The following is an 11,339-nucleotide window of genomic DNA, read 5'->3' on the forward strand; positions in this document are numbered from 1 at the left end:
AACTGGCTTATGGGGATGATAATAATAGTCCTGACCTCAGAGAAATCTGTGGAAAGCACTTAGCTGGGTGTCCGGCACATGGGGACACCAAATGTTGTCCCCATTACCAGAAAGTCACGAGAGAGAGAATCATTAGAGTCATACGTTATCACACAGAGAGAAGCTGTCTACTTTTCTCAGATATAAATATGCTGCCGTTCGCAGCTATCTGCTAATTAATTAAGCCCACTTATTGAACATCTACTCCTTGCAAAGGTGAAGAAGTCACCTTTTCCTTCCACGAGGCATATGCATGCCACTGGGGAGAGAGTCCCGTCCATCCATGGCCATGTGAGGTAGGATGGGCGAGGGCTCCAACGAGACACTGATTCAGAGTAACCACTCAGTAGCGTCTAGGCACAGAGAAGTCACTGGCACCTACTCGAGCACCTACCTTAGGGCAGGTTTTGTGGTCATCCCCATTTTACAGATAAAGAAACAGAGTCTCGGTAATTGTCAGAACTGGGGTTCCAACCCCAGTCTGAATCCAGAGCCGACGCTCTGAGACACTGCACAGTACGACTCCCTGAACAGGTATCCAAGATAGCACGGGGGGCTCCCGAGAGATGAGATGCTTTGGGGGTGGAGAGGTGGGCCAGGCCACGTGAACTCGAGGGCCGTGGCAACGGTCTGGGCCACAGTAGTTTGGAAAGAAGGTGGGCTCCTGACTGTGGAGGGCCCCAGATGCCTGGTTACGGGGTTTGGACTTGACTCCAAAAATCAAGGAACTTGAAAATAAATTCAAGACAACCAGACAGGGCTTGGATGATTCGGCTTCCCTGCGAACGACTCCCGGGCTTTAACTCCAAGTCGGAGAGATTTCTCTGATTAGCTCGCATTCCCATACACTTAACAGTTTCTCTCCAGGACTCAGATTTATTTAAGTTCACCATTAAAATGCAAGCTGGAATCTGCTTTAACATCTCCATAGCAATGAATGTCCTTAAAACCAGTGCCAATTTTAATGATTAAATTATCTTTATTTTATTTTCGGGCCCATATCTGCACATTTCCCCACACTTGATTATACTTTGACTAATTCAATTGTACGTTGCCAACACCAGTGAGGTGAGACCCTCCCCAAAGAGATCAATTCCAGCTGTGAAATATACATAGTTAGGACATTTCTAAACACCGTAATTTTAGGGGTGGTCGTGGGGCTTCTTATCACAATAGTTTTGAATCACAATTTATAATCTGGAATTACACGGAGAAAAACTCTTCAGCCCAAGGAAGTTCCACGTTTACAATGTGATTGCAGGGAGTGGTAAACGATGTCATCTCGGAGAAGCGCTTTCTTCCCCGCAGTGTTTTTTGCAAAATACTTACAAGGAATTAATGCTGTTTGGATGGCGGCTGTGGACGGGGGCAACCTCAGAGGCCACATACACATCACGGAGTGAGCCTGATGTTATCATTAACATAATGTAGATTAAAAAGTAACAGCCACAGATGGGCCTCTGCCAGGTACCCATTGGCAAAAGCTTTCCCGACACCCGGAGCGTTCTGACCCTCTCTGAAGCTCAGAATCTGCCTCAGTGGAATCACATTGCTGGAAGCTCAGAAACACGTATCAAATATTGTAAAAACCTTACCTTATTCACCTGCTGAACGCTCTCTGACCTGACCCTGCCGACTCCCGTTCACTCCTTTGGGTAGCCCTATAGACACCATCTCCCCCGGGAAGCCTTCCACGCACCTGATCCCTGGGACTCACCTGTCTGCTCTGGGTTCCTGGCATTCTTCGCAACCATAGCACTCTCACTGGGAACATTGTAGGGTGGGAATTTTTCACAGTGGGTTGTAGCTTATCCTCTGAGCTGTTCGTCTTTCTCTCCCTCCTCTGGACCGGGGTCTCACTGGGGGGTCCGACGTCCAGCTCAGTAAGTGCAGACGGTGAAGCCCCTCCTTGGACCTCTGGCTCCTGAGCGGTCCAGTGAAACTCCAGGCAAGCCGGCCGGGGAGGGGAGGGTGTTGGGACCCACCAGGATCCCTGGCCACTCTAGGCCCCCACCAGTCTCTCTACAGGCTTCGAGGGAGTCAACTGCCCTGACGGGGGCCCAGCCGCACTGGGGTTTCTGATTTGCTAGTTCGGAGGGCAATTCTCTTGGAACAAGCTGATCGGTTGAATCCAGGCGGGAGCCTTAACACCACCACCCTCCCCCCGAGGGAGGAGGGAGGACGCAGGAAGAATCTAACATAAATATAATGGACATCTTATCCTAAAGAATCAAGGGAAAGACTAGAGGTTAAAAACAGAGCCAGTCTTGACTCAGCTTCTCATTAGCCAGGTACTGTCCTAGCCCGACTTTACTTACTTTTCCTATAAGGGAGAACTTTTCTTATCCCATCTCTCAGGTGAGGAAACGCAGTCACAGGACCGATAAGTACCTTTCCCAGAGTCAGGGCTCCTAAGTGGCCGTTCTGAGATTCAAGCCCAACAACCAGACTGTTAACTACTCCTTCAAGTGAAACTGTCATTCATCACAATGCAATGGGCTCATTGCCCCAACAGCAGGTATATAGGTAAACATTGATTCTGAAGGAGCTCTTAAAAAAAAAAAATCAAATTACTGTATGTGGGCGCGAGGAGATGAAGAAAAATTTCTCAGAAAGAGAAGTCATTTTGTTGGGGGTTTTGAAGGATGAGTAGGAGTTGGCCGGGGCAAGCCATGGAGGAAAGGGCATTCCATGTTTGAAGACTAGAGAAAAGTTTTATATGACTGATGTGTAGGGGGTGGAAGGAGCAGAGGAAAGGGCAAAAGAGGAGACGCTAGAGAGTTCATCGGTGGTCAAACTGAGAAGAATGTTAAGAAACCAATTGTATCAAATGTTAAGAAACCAGTTATTCCACCAAAGTTAACAAGAACTGATAATCGGTGTTTGGATTTTTACCTTATTTCCCTTCCTTTCCTACCCATCTCTTATAAGCGTTAAAGAAAGAACTCGGGAAAGCTGTAGGGATGTGGCAGGTGCATTCAGATAACCCTGGCCGTGGACCTCGGGGCTGAGGAGGCAGAAGGCAGAGCAGTGCATCAAAGAGCCCACAGTGTAGACAGGGAGACCTGTAAGGACACAGCCCCCTCCCTGGACAGTGCAGGCAAGGATGGGGCAAAACCGTCTCAGATATAAAGATTTATAGTTTCCCCATTGTTGACAATCAGGAAACCCCAGAAGCTCAGATAATCTGTAACCTAGATTATGAATCCTGAAATAGCACAGAGCATTATTCTTCCACAAAGTTATTTTTAAAATGTACTTATCGGATGTATTTATACCCTGCATCTTTCAATTAAAAAAAAAAAAAAGGATTTGAGGCAGCTTAAACAGCCAACATGAAATAAGATTAATAAAATAGGAATAGAAATTTTTTTTAACGTGGCTTTAATAAGCAAGGGTCAGCACAGTTGCTGGGACTGATTTAGAACCAGGCTCTGAGTTTCCTAGTGGCCAAAGCAAAGAGGGAGACTGAATGGTATATAACTTGGATTGTCCGAAAGCAATGAATGATGCCAGCTCCCCGAGGGAGACAGACTCTTTCTGGGTTCGAAACTCTGAATGAAATACCGCAAATTATTTCCCAGGAAATGCAGAAATAGCATCGCACGGCTCCTGGTAACCTTTGCGTAAAAGTTAGAGACGTGACCCTGGAAGCAATGTGCAGGAGAAAGGGGCTGTGGTCAGCACACGAGATTTCTCCGGATCCCAAATTTCACCCTGCATTGGTTCATCCCTCCACTAACAGCTATTGATGGCTGTTAAATGCCCGGATTGTCTTCAGAGGGAACAGACCACAGGGAAAAAGAAACTTCGGACAGACATAAGGTGGCCCGACCGATGCTTGAGAAACGAATAGCGTTGCCGAGCAGAGGTGAGCAGCAAAGTGCGAAAGGGCTTTGCACACGCAGGGGTGGGGCCGGGGGCAGCGTGGGCCTGTCCCAATGCCCAGCTGTGACAGTGGACAGGGCGGTGCCCGCAGTGGACATGGTGGAAGGCTGACCGCAGCCCCGGCTCTGATCCCAGCTCATCGTGGGACTTTGCATGAGCCTCCTTGCCAGCCCTGTGCCAGCTTTTCTTCGTCTACAGAAAGACGGGATTGACCCTAGAATATCCGTGTCTGTCTCTTCCTGCAAGAAAATTCGGATTCCGTGTATGTGTCCTCGAGCCACAGGGCAGGACTTCCTGAGCCAGTGATAAATCAATGAACTCTCAGTGTTTCGAAAGGACCCAAGGTGGTCCTTGGGTGGACCAGGGTGGCGCCTGGGTGGCTCGGGCGGTTAAGTGTCTGACTTCAGCTCAGGTGGTAATCTCACGGTTCATGAGTTCGAGCCCCGCGTCGGGCCCTGTACTGACAGCTCAGAGCCTGGAGCCTGCCTCGGATTCTGTGTCTCCCTCTCTCTGCCTCTCAAAAATAAATAAACATTAAAAAAAATTTTTTTTTAATTTAAAATAAAAGGACCCACAGTGCTGAACTCAGCCCAGCCTTCTTCCTCAAGCTTCATAACCACTTCGATGGATGTTTTCCTTCCCGTATCAGGTGTTTGTACCCAGCGGCCAAATCCTTGGAGATGAATCGTCCGGGAACCCAAATACACATGTTACATGCTCGCAGGGTGACTTCATATTGAATCCAACCCACATATAATTACATTGTTCATCACCGGGGTTGCCTTCCCGCCTCTATGATAGCCATCTATCTTCCTAACGAGATAATTTCATCAGTTACCAATTAGGAGCTTTCCGGCTGTCCATTTAGGGACCAAGTGACCTGTAGTGCAGTCAGAGGAACACAGCAGGGTTCCCTTGCTCCTGACCCAGTAAGGGCTCCACCAGCCCGTAGGAATTTCGCTTTGACTTTACAGCATCGTGAAGGCACAGGTGCATTATCTGGGCAAGGTGGCCAGAGTTTCGGCGACACGGAGCCCAAGGCACAGTGCCATTACCATTGTCTGACTGTCATTCAGTGGCTCGGGGCTGTCTTCAGATCTCCCTCTCGTGTGTTATAATAACTTGAGAAAAACGTAGATGCAGTTCCGGGTGAGAACCTTCCTGGTTTGTACGTGACATCTCCTCTCTGTGTCCTCACGGGGCAGAGAGAAGTTGTGGGATCTCTCACGCTTCTCATAAGGACACTAATCCCATCCCGGGGCTCTACCCTCACTCATGGCTTCATCTTACCCTAACCCCCTCCTAAAGACCCCGTCTCCTAATACTGTCGCATTGGGGGTTAGGACCTCCACATAGGAGTTTTAGGAGGATATCGACAATCAGTCCACCATGTGGGGTCTGTGCCGGGCCAGGGGGCAGTGCCCTGGGCTGTTGGGAGAGGAAGGATGGAGTTGCCCAGAGTCGGCAGGGCCTCCTAGCACGTAACTGGGCACATGGGAGGTTCCCAGGTGGATTAAATATTGACTGGCTGCTTAACCAATTAACCTATGTATTCCTCTGGGTTCTTGGCTTAAATCAGTAGAAACTTAACTCTGGCTGATTCTGCCCGAAAGGCAGAGGGAACTTACTGGAAGAATGTTGGGGGTGGACAGATCTGATGGGAGGCTGAGGACTAGGCTTGGGCAGGACCCCAGGAGCACACACAGCATCACCAGTCATGCACAGACCCCCAGGAGCCACCACGGGCAAAAGCTGCCTCTCGGGGCTGAGCCAAGGTCATGAGCCTGCCCTTTGTATGCACAACCCAGCCGGTGAGGGAACGATCTAGGAGCCTTGCTTGGAGCTTGGGAGGGGAAGGGGCAGAGGGAAGTGGGCGCCCAGAACTGTTCAGCTGCTGAGTCCATTTCTGGAAATCCAGAATTTCCACCAAAAGGAGAGAAGTATAACTACAGAGGGCTGGGTGATGCTAGCAGCCAGAAAATTAGAACTATTCTTGTCCTCGGTCCCTCCAACACTCCTCTGGCTCTTCTGATTTTGTGCACTTGGCATCCACCCTGAATAAAGCAGCTCCCACAGGAAAAGGTCACGGGCGGCGGTGAGAATGTCCAGGACCACCATGGTGAGTTAACCCTGCACCCTCCAGCCGTTGAACCTGACTGGTCCAAACATCCTACAAGGCCACGGCCGCTGTGTGTTTCCAACTTGATTCTCTTCAGCCTGGAGTGCGGGGAAGAGTGTGGCTTGTCCTTGCCTCTGCGTATGAGCTTCTTGGATGTACTCAATAATTTTTAATGTATATATTTTTTTGCATAAAAGCCATTCTCCTGAATTTTTCGCATGCTATAATATCCTAGCTGCTATACCCAGTCATGGAAACCTGCCCGTAATTCTTCCATTCATCGATTCTTCTGTTGGTTTGCTCATCCCCTCGGCCAGTTGGTGGTCAGTCAGCAGGTAAACCTGACCCGAGCACCTGCTCCGGGCCGGCCTCTGCCAGGTGCCAGGACATAGCGACGGGCAGGCCAGGTCTCGTGCCCTCAAGGAGCCGAAAGTCTAGTCAGAGAAGCAGACCTGCCAACCGTGAAATTATACCACAAGGGTGACCGCACAGGGATGGCGTGTTTCCAGAGCTCCCTGAACGCACACGGAGGGCGTGCGGGCCCTGGACAGAGGTGCAGGGGGCGGATCTGGGGAGGAAGAGCCTTGCGAGAAGAAAGGGCCTCCTGAAGGAGCCCCGAAGGACAAGTCAGAGCTCCCCAGGTGAGTCATTTCTAAGGACGGAAAGGTCACCTCCCGGCGAGGGTTTGTAAGCAGAAGGACGGCATCATCAGTGTGGCCCTTTTACAAAGACAATTCCGCTACAGGTTTAGAGGCCGTCACATGGTGCTGCCAGTTTCTGGGCACGAATGGGGATTAGCGGGACTCAGTGAGACTCGCTAAAGGCACATTCGATGAAAGCTGGAGAGACTCCTGAGCTCCTACACGGGAGGGACCCAGGTGGCTCTCTGGGTGGAAAGGAGACCCCATACTCTGGCTTTAAAGCTAAAGCACCGTGTGAAGCATGCTGGGGGACCGGGTGCTGGTAGGGTTTTCGGAGGGAGGGTGTGAAAGCCTCCAAGCCATGCCTTCCAATTAAAATTAAAAACGAGAGCCGCCTGCGTGGCTCAGTTGGTTGAACTTCTGACTCTTGGTCTCAGCTCAGGTCATGATCTCACGGTTCGCGGGTTCGAGCCCCGCATCCGTCTCTCCGCTGATCGGGCACAGCCTCCCTGGGATTCTCTTTCTTTTTGCCCCCACCCAACTCATGCTTTCTCTCTCTCTCTCTCAAATAAACTTAAAAATTTTTGTGATTACGAACTAAATCAATACGCCAGGTGACCTGGCCCCTGGGCACCCGCACAGAGCCCAGCTAGGATGGAAAACAGAGAAGGGGAGCGTGCCCTTCTGATAGGGCGACGGGCAAAATGCAGGAGACCCGGTTCAATTTGAAGTGCAGACGCGCAACGAAGAATTCTCTTTTTAGTGCTTGTCCCAAATATCGCATTGTCTATGTGTATCTGACATTCCGATTTAACTGGCCGCCCGTATTTTTGTGTGCCAAATCTGGCCACCCTACCTTCAGGGCTGCCTCCAGATGGCACATTTCTGCTCCCCCCGTATGCCACCTTGTGACTAGAAGCCTTGGCTTTCTGTCCCCGGGGGCGTCTTTCCATTTCCAGCTCAACAAAAACTAACTTGGGACATTTTCTGGCTAAGGGGTCCCAAGGGAGCCATTCGCACGGTGACACTTCCACGGCGCTTGGGTCCTTTTGGGGGCTTTATTGCCCTTTCACAGCACCGGAGAGCGGGGCAAGAGGGCCTCCTGGCTTTGGGAGACTGTTTCATTGGCATTTCCAAGGAAAACAAGATGGAGGACGAGGGGGAAGAGTTGACAAGAGATCTACCATCAGGAGCGAGAGGTTTTCCACGGCATCGAGAATGACCCGGAAGCCAAGGCAGCAAGATGTCTGCACCATCCCCGACCTGGAGACAAGCCCGAGAGCTAACGTGAGGCCCAGGAGATACGGCTGACCCACCCCTGCCTCCAGTTCATGCCCCACTGAGGCCGGACAGAACGGCCCTCCCCAGGCCCCCACTCTTGCTGCCCGCCGGGTTCGCTCCCTCCCTGAGTGCAGAGGGACGGGGTAATTGTACCTCCCCGCGGAAGCACCAAACAGGGTTGAGCGAGCTCACGCGGGCAAGCTCTTCAGCCACGCAGGGGCGCCCAAATCATAGTAGGTGCTCAGTAAATCTCTGCCGCATCTGAACCCGAAATGAGGAAGCCCTAGGCTCCGTTGTCTGTGCCGTCCTGATTATGGGGATAAATAAATGGGCTTTTCCATAACAGCAGACGCCATTCACTACTAAATTCACTTTGAAGCACAGGGGGTAAAAAAAAAAAAAAAAAAAAAAAAAAAAAAAAGGCCCTCTCCATCCTCTATCACCACTGAAGAAAGAGATAAGGCTTCTACTCAGAATGAATTCCGGCTTATATTTATGTAGAGGAGTAATCAGACCATCAAAGCAGAACCAGAAAGTGAAAGAGGGTTAAGACAAATGAATTTAAAAGCACACAATACCCCGTCCCTGATTTGCTTTCCCAGGCAATGAAATATTTCAGAAGATTAAAAATGGTTATGTAACACCCAGAATCCACATTGTCAAAAAGATTTGTAACTCAATGTTTTCCTACCCAGGTACCAAATGAAAGAGTTTCATCTAGGTTTTGATCATGGCAATTTTTTTAAAGATATAAAATATATTGAAATATTTAAATTGCTTGTCAAATGTAAACTCGCCTGTGTCCTGACACTTTTAAAATATAACGTGGCTTCAAACATCGCTTCTCCTGATAGGATTTTTAAAGTTGTTTTATAATGCATTAATAGTGAAGATCAGACTCTGAAAGACTACTGTATTTGTAAAATTCACTTTTTTTTTTCCCCTCATCCCCTATAATTTCCAGAATGTAACTCTGCCCCCAGCTGGTTAAAACATCTCTGACATCAGAGAAAAATGGGAATCTTCTAAACATCTCCCTTCATCAGGATGTGCCGGGGAGGAGAAGGGCGTCTGGTCTGCGGAGTTAATAGGTACGTTCCGGAAAGAGATCCCGCAACTCTGGCTTGTTTGTTTGAAGCGAGTATATGGTATTTTCTCTTTGCACAAACAAGGACCCCCAGAAAAGAAAGGAGAATGCCTTGCAGAAGGACGCAGGTTTGCGATTCCCGCGCGCGAGCTCGCCATGAATGAGGTATCGATTGCCTGGCTATGATCATTGTCACCGGAGATCAAGCAAGACGGAAACTTAATAAAGATGGCTGTCAACGCCGAGGCCTGCGTCCGGAGACACGCCGAGAACTCGGATTTGTTGTCTTAATGTGCGCGTTTTTGCCTTTTCCATTAAGTTCGCTAAAATTTATTCTGCCTTGGCCGTGTCCTGTGCGAGCTGCGTGACGGGGCTCCCTTCGTGCAGCCCGGAGGTCCCTTCTCAGCCCGCAAGGCCAAGACCACGTGTGGCCTGGATGGCAGGGGTGGGGGGGGGGGGGGCTTGTGTTTATGCAGGCTGCGCCTTTGACCCTCCGGTTCCTGGCGGAGGGAGGGGATTTTACAGCGTCTGTTCCAACAAGGGTCTGTGGACGAGCTCGGGATGGGACCTAAAGCCTAAGGCTCAACGTGAGAGACTGGAGACTCTGGGGACCCAAGAAAGGCTCAGAGGATTTTAGGCAGAATGGCTGCTTTGAAACCAGTGGCAGAGGGGCGCCTGGGGGGCGCCAGTCAGTTGAGCGTCCGACTTCAGCTCAGGTCATGATCTCAGGGTCCGTGAGTTCGAGCCCCGCGTCGGGCTCTGTGCTGATATCTCAGAGCCCGGAGCCTGCTTCGGATTCTGTGTCTCCCTCTCTCTCTGCCCCTCCCCTGCTCATGCTCTGTCTCTCTCTGTCTCAAAAATAAATAAAACATTAAAAGAAATTTTTTTTTAACTGTAGTGGCAGACTCAATGGGACACTCTGGAGAATCATGGCATTCCTATCTTCCTGTCATCTGGTCGCAAGGTGACCAAACCGGGCACAGAAGACAAAGGGCAGGCTCCGGGATGACCTTGGAGGCCACTGGACGTCTTGGGTCTCCTTTCACAAAATCGTGGTCCAGATTAAAATGATAACACCGTGCCTAGCACGGAGTAGGCACTCAGTGAATATAAACGCTCATTCTCCGCCCAGAATTTCAGACGGGGGCTGGCAAATGTTTTTGTTCTGTTTTGTTTTGTTGCAAAAGGCCAGAGAGTAAGTATGTGAGGCTTTGCAGGCCAAGAGGCAAAGTCAAAGACATCCTATGTAAGTACCTGTCTGATAAGAGAAGACAGCATTTTCCTCAAATGTTTATTGATGTCATAGAAAGTATAATAATTGAGACTATTTTACAGAAGAAGAATTGCTTTTTTTTTTTTTTTTGGAGACAACGTATTTTTTAACTGACATTCAAAGTTAGTTTCTCTTATCCTCAAATCCATTGCAAATGTTCATCGTAAAGACCATTCTTAGCCTGCTAGCCAGGGGCTGGATTTGACCACAAGCTATGGCTTGCCAATCCTGGTTTACGCCAGGCAGGCAGACCCCGACAGACACTTCTCTCTCTCTCTGCCCATGTTCTCTGATGTCCTGGGTTCCTGACAAAAGGTTTGCCCTCCACCAAAACCCTGCGGCTCTGTCACCTCCCCCGGGAAGCCTTCCCTGATCCCACCTTGCCCACGGTAGGTGATAGAACGAATGAATATGGCCCCTGCGCTCAACACAGCCTCCTGGGGGGGACCGGCAGGGAGGCGGTGAGCCCCTTGAGGGCAGGCCCAGATTTTCTTGTTCAGCTTAGTCAGTAGGTGTATCCCCAGCCCCTGCAGAGTAAAACGTGTGTCACTGGGGCGGGAAGCGAGGGAGGGACAGAGGAGCTAAGTCTGGACCACGCTGGGGCAAGGATCCCGCCTCTTCCCAGTCATGGGGATCGATAACAATACTAAGGGGTATGGGGTCACCTGGGGGGGAGCAGTTGTTCAAGAGTCCAACTCCTGATCGTGGCTCAGGTCGTGGTCTCGTGGTTTGTGGGTTCGAGCCCTGCGTTGGGCTCAGCACCACTGCTGTGGGACCTGCTTGGGATTCCCTCTCTCTCTCTCTCCCTCTCTCTCTCCCTCTCTCTCTGCCCCTCCCCTGCTCGTTAGCTCTCCCTCTCTCTCACTCTGTGTCTCTCAAAACTAAATGAATGAACTGAGAAAAAAATACGAAGGGCTATAGTGTTCGCTCCTAAGTAGGGTCCTGATCATTTCAGTTAGTCCTCACACATATGTGAGGTCCTGTTATCTCATATATGTCCTGTTATCTCTC

Source organism: Lynx rufus, unplaced genomic scaffold (genome assembly GCF_022079265.1).
Source record: "Lynx rufus isolate CCGP_SWC_20201006 ecotype Redwood Valley unplaced genomic scaffold, mLynRuf1.p SCAF_17, whole genome shotgun sequence".
Lineage (NCBI taxonomy): Eukaryota > Metazoa > Chordata > Mammalia > Carnivora > Felidae > Lynx > Lynx rufus.